Genomic DNA, 10,142 nt, shown 5'->3' with positions numbered 1-10,142 from the left:
ACAAACTATTTCATTAAATCACAACATAAATATGTTACAATTAAGATACTGCAAAAAGAAATATATTGTCCATCCAGCCACTCAACTAGCTCCTTTCAACGTAAAAGAGCGCCAGCTTTACTCCGAGCATTCTCCACAAGAAACTCATTTCAGTCGCTTGTATCTGCAAACTACAATGTCAGATTTACTGCTGAAGCTGCACCAATCTGCCCGTCAATCCCCTGCTCCATCTTACTCTCACTACTGAACAACACCCAGAGATACTCGAATTTGGGGCAGTAACTAACCCCCAACCTGATAGTAGCAATCAACTCCACATATTTGTTATTATTAATAGTGAGCTTTAGGTTCATAATATCACATCACAATAACCATCAAAGTAACAGGGTTACTAACAATGAATTTGCGACTTACTGTTGTTTTTCCACGCAACAAGGGCAACTGTCAGAAAACACATGAAGCAAGCAACCAGGCTGATGGTGATGCGAACTGAAGAACTAGATGGAGTCATGGAGAAACAATCTGGAATAAAACAAAGAACAAAAATGACATTTCCATGTGTCTGAAACTGACAGTGGGAGCATCATCGTTGTGAACCATTTTTGTACCTGAAACATGAATCTGTGTTTCTCTGGTCTGGCTGATGATCTTCTGTTGGACTCTACAGGTGAAGTTGTTGCTGTGTCTCTTCTCCACAGTCACTCTGCTGCTGACAGTATAGAGGTCATCAGGACCTCTGACTGTCTCTGTAGGTCCAGCAGAGAGCAGCTTTCCCTCACCGTCCAGCCACAACAGCTCAGGGTCTGGATACCAGCCTTTAGATTTACAGTTTAACACCACTCCGTTGCTGACTCTGGAAATCTCAATGTTGGGCGAGGAGACAGAACCTAATAGAGAGAAGAAATATCAAAAACAGTTTGGATGTAAAGTTACCACAAGAATGAAAATCACTGTAACCTTGATCATTCAAATGGTCAAAACAAGTGTTTGTCTGATCACCCCAAGATCCTCTTTGGATTTGGCACAAACGGCCATGTGGTTGGTGGAAATGCCCACCTTTGTACGCTTCTGGTGCACATCTGGGTCACTCTGTTTTGATCTTAGGGAAATATAAATACTATAAATACATGTCACCCTAACCTTGTGAATCGGAGAGTCTGTGTAAACCTCTGCTGGCATCAGAAGCTCCTGATCCAGCAGGTGCGCCAGCTCAGTGTCTAAGGCTGTAAAACACCATCTATCTATGGTCAGCCCTCATTAATTTATTGGTACCATCAAACACATGTAATGTAATCAGATGTTCCAAAGTCCTCTTACTTTACTATATGTCACTATTGAGTCACTATTTGAGCTTCTTACCCAGGTGCACATTGTGGTTAGGGTGGAGCAAAGTAACTCTATGTCCTTTCTTTCACATCTCAGGTAGTCCAGACTCTCGTAGTGTCTCTTGTGCATTAAAACCTTTTTCTGGATGAATGTTTTCCTGAATACCAACTCACCTACAACAAGCTCAACCACTGACTCAGTAGCAGATTTGGGAATGAGGCATTTGTATGTTCCTGCATCAGAGAGTTTTACTGTGGAGAGTTTCAGTGAAAGGTCTCCACACTTCAGTTTGTTGGTGGACAGTGATGTTCTCCCCTTGTACGATGGATGCTGCTCATCTAGAAGATCCACTCTGTCTCGCCTCAGATGGACAAATCTAGGGTTTAGGTCAGGTCTTGTCCACTCCACAGTCTGGTCAACAGCATCTGCAGTAGGTTCCAGGTGACATGGTAAAATGATGTCGTCACCAACCATTGCCACGATTGGCTGAGGTGGACCAGACTGACCTACGAGGAAAAAGAGGACTGTTCTTATTTTTATCTCCCACACATACCTGTGTCTAAAGTTGTGGGTTCAATATAAGTACACTTTTACACAAGTCAGCCTTGATTGATTAATATCACTATGATAAACTGAGACCACAGTTCACAACAACGCAACTTTTTGCTGAACAGTGACACCCTGTGGCCAAAGGCAGAAATTGCAAGATAAGGGCACATTGAACATCCTGACCTTTACTTTTCTCTGAAGTCCGTGTCACTAGAAAGACGCCAAACATGTCTCCTGGTGAGATCGCTTTATGTGATAAAATTATGGACCAATATCTGCATACCTAGCAACAAGCTAGCACCACTATTCAATCAATGATGAATGGATTAGCCAATGTAACCAATTTCAACATTACTTAAAAACTCACGCCAAAACTGGCGGAAACATGGGTTGTTAAATTAATTAAAAAGTCAGACTGTGTAATAATCTGCCCTAACATGACAGTTACACTCAGATTTTGTAACGGCATCATATCTAAACTCTCATCACGATCTTTTACCTCCACACAATAACAACAGCTTTTACCATTTACCTCCACAAGAGTGTGTTAGGAGAAGGAGGAAGAACAGACTGAAGTCACTGAGCTGAGCTCTCAAGAGGAGTCTGTCCTCTGCGTCAATCATCCTGGAAAACAGAACAAATTCTCAACTCTGAAACATGTGAGAGCAATTAAATCTAAAATATCTCTTAAACCACTTTACGGTGGTTTTTGTTCAGGCTGTGTCAACGTGCATGCAGGTATTTATTAAAACCACTGTTTTCCTCTTCTCTTTTTAAAATAAATCTCTGTCCACTTCAAAGCGGCAATATAACCATAAAGCCATGTTGGCCAATCAGGAAATGTATGAAAAAAGAAAGAATGGTAGTTTGACTTTAAATCTAGAAACAAGCTATACATAATAACAATAAGAATGATCTGTTAAAACAAGTGTTTCATGTAAAAATCCTTCATACCTGTTGTGCGTCAAAGAGTCGTCTCACCTCAAAGGAAAGTAAGCTGCAGGGTCAGAGTCCAGAATAATGTACTGTGCAATAAAACCATGTACTTTCACCCCAGCTTTAATTACTTTATAGTTCCTTGAATCCCTACTGGATTTTTGCTTTTAGATTTTTAGACTGCATGAACAATGCATGTGTATTAGCATCGTCAAGTCTTTCCCGGCAACTTTTCATCATATGAAAGTGACTGAATAGAATAATCTATAAAAGATGTGTGTTGATGCAGTTTACTAACACAGAGAAAAGGTGTGTCTGTCCTTGTGTCTTTGTCCTTTCATTTTCTGTTAGTGTGTTTATTTATGGCCTGTTTTGCCAGTAGTAACTGGACTTTGGATCTGCTGTAAAGAGGTTGGCAGGTGGGTGGAACAAGGAGGTTGTGTCAGTAGTAAATGTGATGAGTAACAATAGATGTCTTTGTCAGAGTGGTTACTTGGTTAAAATAAACATGTGTATATGGTGTGACGTGAGGCTGTTTTACTGCAGAGGCGGGACTTGATCAGGAGTGAGTGAGTGCAGCTTTTTCCATAAAGATGATGATAATTCCCTCGTCCCGAAGTCTCTGGTTGTTTTTAATGTGTTTTTGGTTAGAAGGTCTGTGTTTAACACAAGCTCAAGACGTTTTCATGTTTTAGTCTACAACATGAAAAACATCAACCAAGTGATACCAACATGTGGGTTAGCCTACAAAAATACGTCATCCCTGCGGCACTCTTTTCAAACAAGAATATCTAACATAGCTGGTTATGACAGTAACAATAAGTTACTATTAATATTATCTATTTGTATGTTAGTTCACTACAGAGCTAAAAGCATCCTGGTGTCCTGATGTTGGTTTCTCAGTTTCCTCTTTGGCATTCTTGTTTTTCAGCTTATTTGCTGTAAAATAAGCTCCTGTGGCGCCACCTGGTGAGACTGTAGATATAATGTTTTACTGTTTGTATGATCTAAATTCAGAGCCTCTCTCAGAAACCTCAAACCTGCAGTTGCTTTAGTCACCAGACGACACACAGGAAGAGGAGGTTCTTACTTATTATATCTTATTTTAGTGTGATGCTCAGTCAGTCAGGAGCAAGACAACATGGAGGTCACAGCTCTCCGCTTCAGACTGAGTGAGTACTGACTCTGTCTCTAAAATAGAGTCGTGTTTGTGAAATAATGTGTAAAGAACCAAAGTATTTTATTCCTTCAAGTGCTAATTGAGGTTAATGATACTAAATGCATTGATGTGGTTGATGCACAGTCTACTGATCCACTCATCGAGCCAATATCTTGTCTCTCCAGCGATGAACGTGTTGGTGCCGTTGGCTGCACATCTTCACTTCAGTTATTCTCAGAGAGCTGGTAAGTCGCAGTTAGACGACCAATTGTTTTTTGATGAACATATTATTCTGATGATTGTACAATCCTGAGGAGAGGAGATAGTTTTCCACATTGTTCACCACTAGTTCTCTTAATAGCAAAGGGCAGAGATGCGTTAAATAAGAGCAAAAGGCGCTGGAGACCAGAAATTACCACTACTCAGTGATAATCGATTGATATAAATAGAAGCGTCTCTTCTGTACTGCCGACCTAAATGCTGTTGGCTGAGCAGGGAGCCCGGCTCTGTTTTGTTTGTATGTATTGTATATTTTTTCAAATTGTGAATTTTTCATTTACAGTAAGCTGAAAATCTAATGATCTTAATAATATATTTCTTGTTCATCGTATATTAGTATAAGAAGGGTGAAGAATTCTGGTGGTATATGTCCAGTCTGATATACTATTCCATTTTTCCCATTTAAATAGAAAGTCTTGTTTCTTATATATTATTCTATTTTATATTCTATATAGAATAACATTCTGTTCACGATAACGAATTGATAATTCTTTTTAATTTAATTGACCTATAAACAATTCACCAAAATAAAATTTAGTATTGAAGTAAAAACCTGAATCAAGGCTAAAAAATATCCATTCACATAAATCAAACCTCCCTCCTCAAAGTGAACATGGTGGTCCTCAATGGGTAAAGCTTATGGACTTAAAAGGTCAAAATGTTGTTAGCAAAGCATGAGGGAAGTGAAAACAAGAGTGTATCCCAGCTCAGTGTTCATTAGCCTATCCTCTTCATGGTGGACGTAATTGGTTCAGGCCTAGCCAGGCCTAAGGTGTGGTAAAGGATAAATCAAGGAGTCCCTCCTTATCTGACAGAGAGACGGCTTAGAGAAGCCTGGAGACAGACAATGAAATGTGATTAAACAAGCATTAAAATACTGACTAGTATGATTGCTCCTGCTTCTTGATCTGGGGTACACACAGCTTAATTATTGTCCCATTCTGTTCTTTTCTATTAAATACAGAGCCAGTCAAAAGTTTCGGGATTACACTTAATAAGAACTGTAATTGAAACTTTTGACTGTACTGTCATTTGTTCCCTGCAGACTCAGCGCTGCTTTAATTGTGTTTTTAATCGTCATTATGCAGATGATACCCTCAAACTTAAATATTCGGTTTACAACATAAGCAATTCAACGACTTTGTGGGCGGTGAAGTAGGGGAAGTACTATTCATTCTAGAAAAAGCTTTAACTCTCTGTTTGAATGGAAAGAGTCCTTTAGCTCATACTTGATCTTGTCACATACGACGTTGATATCTACCATTTCTTTGTGATATCTTACACTCACACTCTCTTTTTTTAAATTTGAAATATTTTTTCAAAAATAAGATTTTTCAAAATTGTTGCTGGTATTCCCATTGTCACAAATTACAGATACATTTAGTCTGCGTCCTGCAGCCTGGTATCCGACGAAATGGTTTGTGAAATTAACACACACATATTACAGATATTTCCCTGATAAACCCCACCTCTAAATGTCCCCTAAAAATTAACACCAGGATCACATGGTTGTAAATTGACGAGTGAAAAGCTCAAAATGACATTACATGACATGGATGAATGCCCTTGGATGTGCATTGCTATTTTTCATAACTTTCATGAAGATGCACGTTACTATCCATCTTCATTTATTGTAAACCGGTGCATCCTAGAATAAAATCTGTGAGAAAATTAAGGGTCGAACTTTATACATCAGTCACCTGATTATGAGACTGGCCCCATTGTTTATTTATTAAATTCGGATGCACACTGCTCACTTTACCGCCAAACTAACTGAGGCTGCTACTACATTGGTTTAGAGTACTTGGTAAAATAAATGTGATAGATGGCTGCATTGTCGTTTGACAGCCAACAATAAGTTTTTCTGGAACTGTGGGACTCATCTACGAGTTTCCATCTGTGGGTTCCCTCAACGTGGTTTTTTGTCTGAGACTAAAAAAGAAGCTCAATTTTATCAAGAGTCTGTAGCTTCTGAAACTGACACAAGTCTAAAGTCATTTCAAGAATGTTCTATAAATATCAGTTGAGTATTCTCACCATTTTCTGTTTGGTGACACCAAAGCAACAACGTTTAAAAGCTACAAGCTTCAACTGAAGGAGGTCAACTTTAATACTGGTGTCATATTTTCTTCATTTAATTGCTATTCCCAGATAGCAAAACAAATCCGGCCCATATACAGTTACAACATGCGCATGATTGTCTGATGCTATTTCCAAATCTGGACCAATTAAAGTAAATGTTGAAGGATAACAGCCGGATTCCACCAGATGTGGAGAGTATAGTATGGGTCAAACATTTGGGCCAAGGACTCAGGCATTATGTTTGGCCAGAAGTTTCAGTTTATTATCTGTGTTTTTTTTATCATTCAGTGTTTTCTAAGTGAAAACCAAATTACCTTTCACTTTCATTGGTCTTGTGACGACATTAATATGTTTTCCTGACATTGTTCAGACCCACACTGTCCCCTGCAGATACTGAAACATAATAAAATATAATTTACACAAGCATCAGGTTTATATCTATAGGCAATGAGAAAGTGCAAGATAATGTCAAACTACAAGAGTGTGAGTTACTAAAAAGGCTGAGACAGACACTAAATACATCACTGCACATTAAAATATCGGGCTGGTTGTGTCCTGGACCAGTTTTTCTTTGTGTCCTTGTTATACTTTATTATAATGTTATGTTTCTATGGGAGATGTAGAGATATGCAGTGGTTTTTACCATCTGGGTTTTTCAGCAATGACTGGTTCATGTGTACTGCTACAAGCTTAAACTGAAGGGAGGTCACCTTTAATACTGGCAAATTATATATATATAATATATATTACTATTTTGTTTTACCTAATTGAAGGTGTTCCACATTGCATTCTGCTTTTTCTGTGTCATGTCAATTACCTTTCTCTTTCCTGGGGTTTGTGATGGCAGCATATGTTGTCTGCCTTACTTCAGCCATGCTGGCTGCTGCAGACAACTGAAATATAAAAGTTTATACTGTGTGATAAAAGAGACGCACTGAAAATGTGGCGATATAAAGTTTGGTGTCAAGAATTTGGGAGATAAAGTGATTTAAAAATGTCCCTCTTTCTTTTTTCCCTCCTGATTCTCTCTCTCATTAGACATTTTAGTTAATGGCCTTGTGCACAAAACTCATCAATTACATCTACAACAGAGTCAAGTGTGCAAAATGTGAAGGCATCTGAAGATTTTCTGAAGCCTCTGTCTACAGTCAAATTGAAAGAAGGTGGTTGATGTTCCTCACCTGTTGTGTGGGAAAGAGCAGGACTGGGAGGAAGGAGAGGTTGGGGCACCTGTCCGAAAAGTACATCGAAACAAGATAAGTTCAAAGGTTGATGGCCATCAGGAACATGTACATCATGTTGAACCGAACTGTTTTTGTCCAATTATCAATATTCTACAATTTGAAGTGGTTTCTTTATTCTTAGTCTCCGTACCTCTGGTGGTCGCTTCATGTTTCTGACATTGATGTACTCCCAAGGAACAGCAGCAGAGACAACAATGAAACACTGAATACGATGCTGACCAGCAGATACGGCTGGGAAAGAAGGGACACAGGCTGAGGATCTTCATGAGCTGTGGAAAGATAACAGTATATGTACATGATCCTAATGCTGTAAAATAAATGCTTTTTATACTTAATATGTATAACAAAACATTTGATAAAATTGCTGTCCATTCCTTAAAGCTCCTCCAGTGTAAAAGGTCTGTGTCCATGTGTAGTGTGATTATAGATCAGGTCTAGCTTCTATATTAACACTGTGAAAGTATCAAAGCCTCAGTCCACAGAGAAATGCACACAGCCTGTATTCAGAACTGAGCCTTAAAACAAGCCGTCAGGACTTCTGGAACTTTGTGATGTCACAACAAAGCAGTCAACAAGCCCGCGCCCACCTGGACCCACCATCCAAAACCTTGCAGGATTTGTTTCTCTGAGTGTTTTTACCTGAAATCTGCTGTAATTTTTATTGGATCACTCAGAAAACAGTCAGCCAATCAGAAGAGAGGTCCAGAGCCTCCTCTCTTCTGATTGGCTCACCGACCTGTTGTTACTAGAGCTCAGAGAGAAGCCTGAGAGAGGAGATGTAAAAACTACACTGAGATGGTTTTGGAACTTAATGGAACATGTGATATTTCTGTGACATAGGTCAAATCGTAAGTCCGTACCAAGCTACAACCTGAAGTAGGTTTAATGCATTTACAGGTTAGTGTTTGCTTTAAATTTGCAATAACAAGGTACAAAGCATCATGTTTTATTTATGTTTGAACCATCAGTGTCTCTCACCTGTGACAATCAGCCAGCTCTCAGCTGACTCTCCAGCTCCAGAGCTGCTGCACTTGTAGAGTCTTCATCAGACCTGGAGACACTGTGGAGGGTCATGTTTCCTGTGGAGGCTGCCCCAGCAACACACCATCCTTATAGAATGAAGTCGTGAGTTCGTTGTCGTCGTCGTCAGAGTGTTTCTTTTGTACAGCGCAGCGTCACATTATCTCCCTTCATCACAGGAAGAACAGGACTCTCCAAGGATCAAAGAACCAGCTGAACAACACAGGTTATGAAAAAATATCTTTGTGTTTTACTTTGAAAAGATGTTTACATTTACAAACTTTTTATTGTTTAATATTTGCATACCAGTGACAGTGATGTTACAGTGTTGGCTCCTCTTCACTCCTCCCATCTCACACCAGTATTCTCCACTGTCTGAATCCATAGAGAGTTTTAATTTCAACGGTCCCTGATGATGTCTCCAGTTAGAAGCACATGGTCTAACAACTCCTTTGGTCTTCCTCAACACTCTCCATCCAGTCAGTCCCTCCAGTCCCTCACAGCTGACAACAATGGACTCATGTTCAAAGTGTTTGCTGTCTGTTTGGAACAAACCTGAGGAAATGCTTCACCGGAGACAATCAGACAATAAAATGGGATTAACTGACTATAAGAAAAAGAAAATAAATATATAACCGACTTAAAACTATTGAGTGTACCTGTGCTGTGATGCATATTAGTCTTACAAAACATATTATTTTAAGGTTAAACTTTAAAACGCCTTTATTTTTGATAGTCTATACCAGTGGTCCCCAACCTGTGGGCCACGAAAATATTGTAATGGGCCGAGAAATGATTTGCTTAAACAGCACAATTTTGACGAAAAGATCAAAATAAATATATAAATAATAAAAATCTAAATGTTTTTAAATGTTGAAAGGATTTTTAAAAAATATTAACATTGTTGAAAAACTCGTTTCATTGTTTTCTTTTTTTTCTCATTTTAGGCCATCACTTCAATAAACAAGTGATAGGATCTTTTAATGTTTTTTTTATGAGTATCAAAATGGAGAGCTGGTCAGCAAACAGGAAGATTAAGAGGAAAGAGAATCAAAATGAGAAATTAAAATCAAGCCTTCGCCTGTTTCCCGTCTCAATTCTCAATCGTTATCATTCAAATTCAAAGTGCTCAGACAAAGGCATTATTCGGCCCTCCTTATTCTCACGGGGTCGGATGTGGGTTGTTGTGGGCTGTGTTGGAAACAATGAATTAGAACAGAAAAAGTGAGGCTTTTTACCTTTTGCACTGTTTTCTAATGAACTTGTTATTAAAATCATGGCTCATTTTTAATTTAATTAACATTAAAGACTAAATGTTTCTATTAATGGTAACAAGTTACAGTATTCTGGAGAGACGAGCAGATCGGAACTACGCAACCTTTTTGGTCCGTGCCTCTTTTGTTGGAACGAAAGTTTTCTTGACTCCAGCAGTTTTCTCTACTTTGGTCCTGATTGTTTTTTGCTATTAAAACTACATCAAACTATATATAAAATGGTAACAGAAACCTAAAAGCTTTTTCATTTTATTCTTATGCAGCAGGTTTAAC

Source organism: Seriola dumerili, unplaced genomic scaffold, assembly GCF_002260705.1.
Source record: "Seriola dumerili isolate Sdu_G_001 unplaced genomic scaffold, Sdu_1.0 BDQW01000699.1, whole genome shotgun sequence".
Lineage (NCBI taxonomy): Eukaryota > Metazoa > Chordata > Actinopteri > Carangiformes > Carangidae > Seriola > Seriola dumerili.
The sequence above is the reverse complement of the archived record's forward strand: the minus strand, read 5'-3'. Positions refer to the sequence as shown.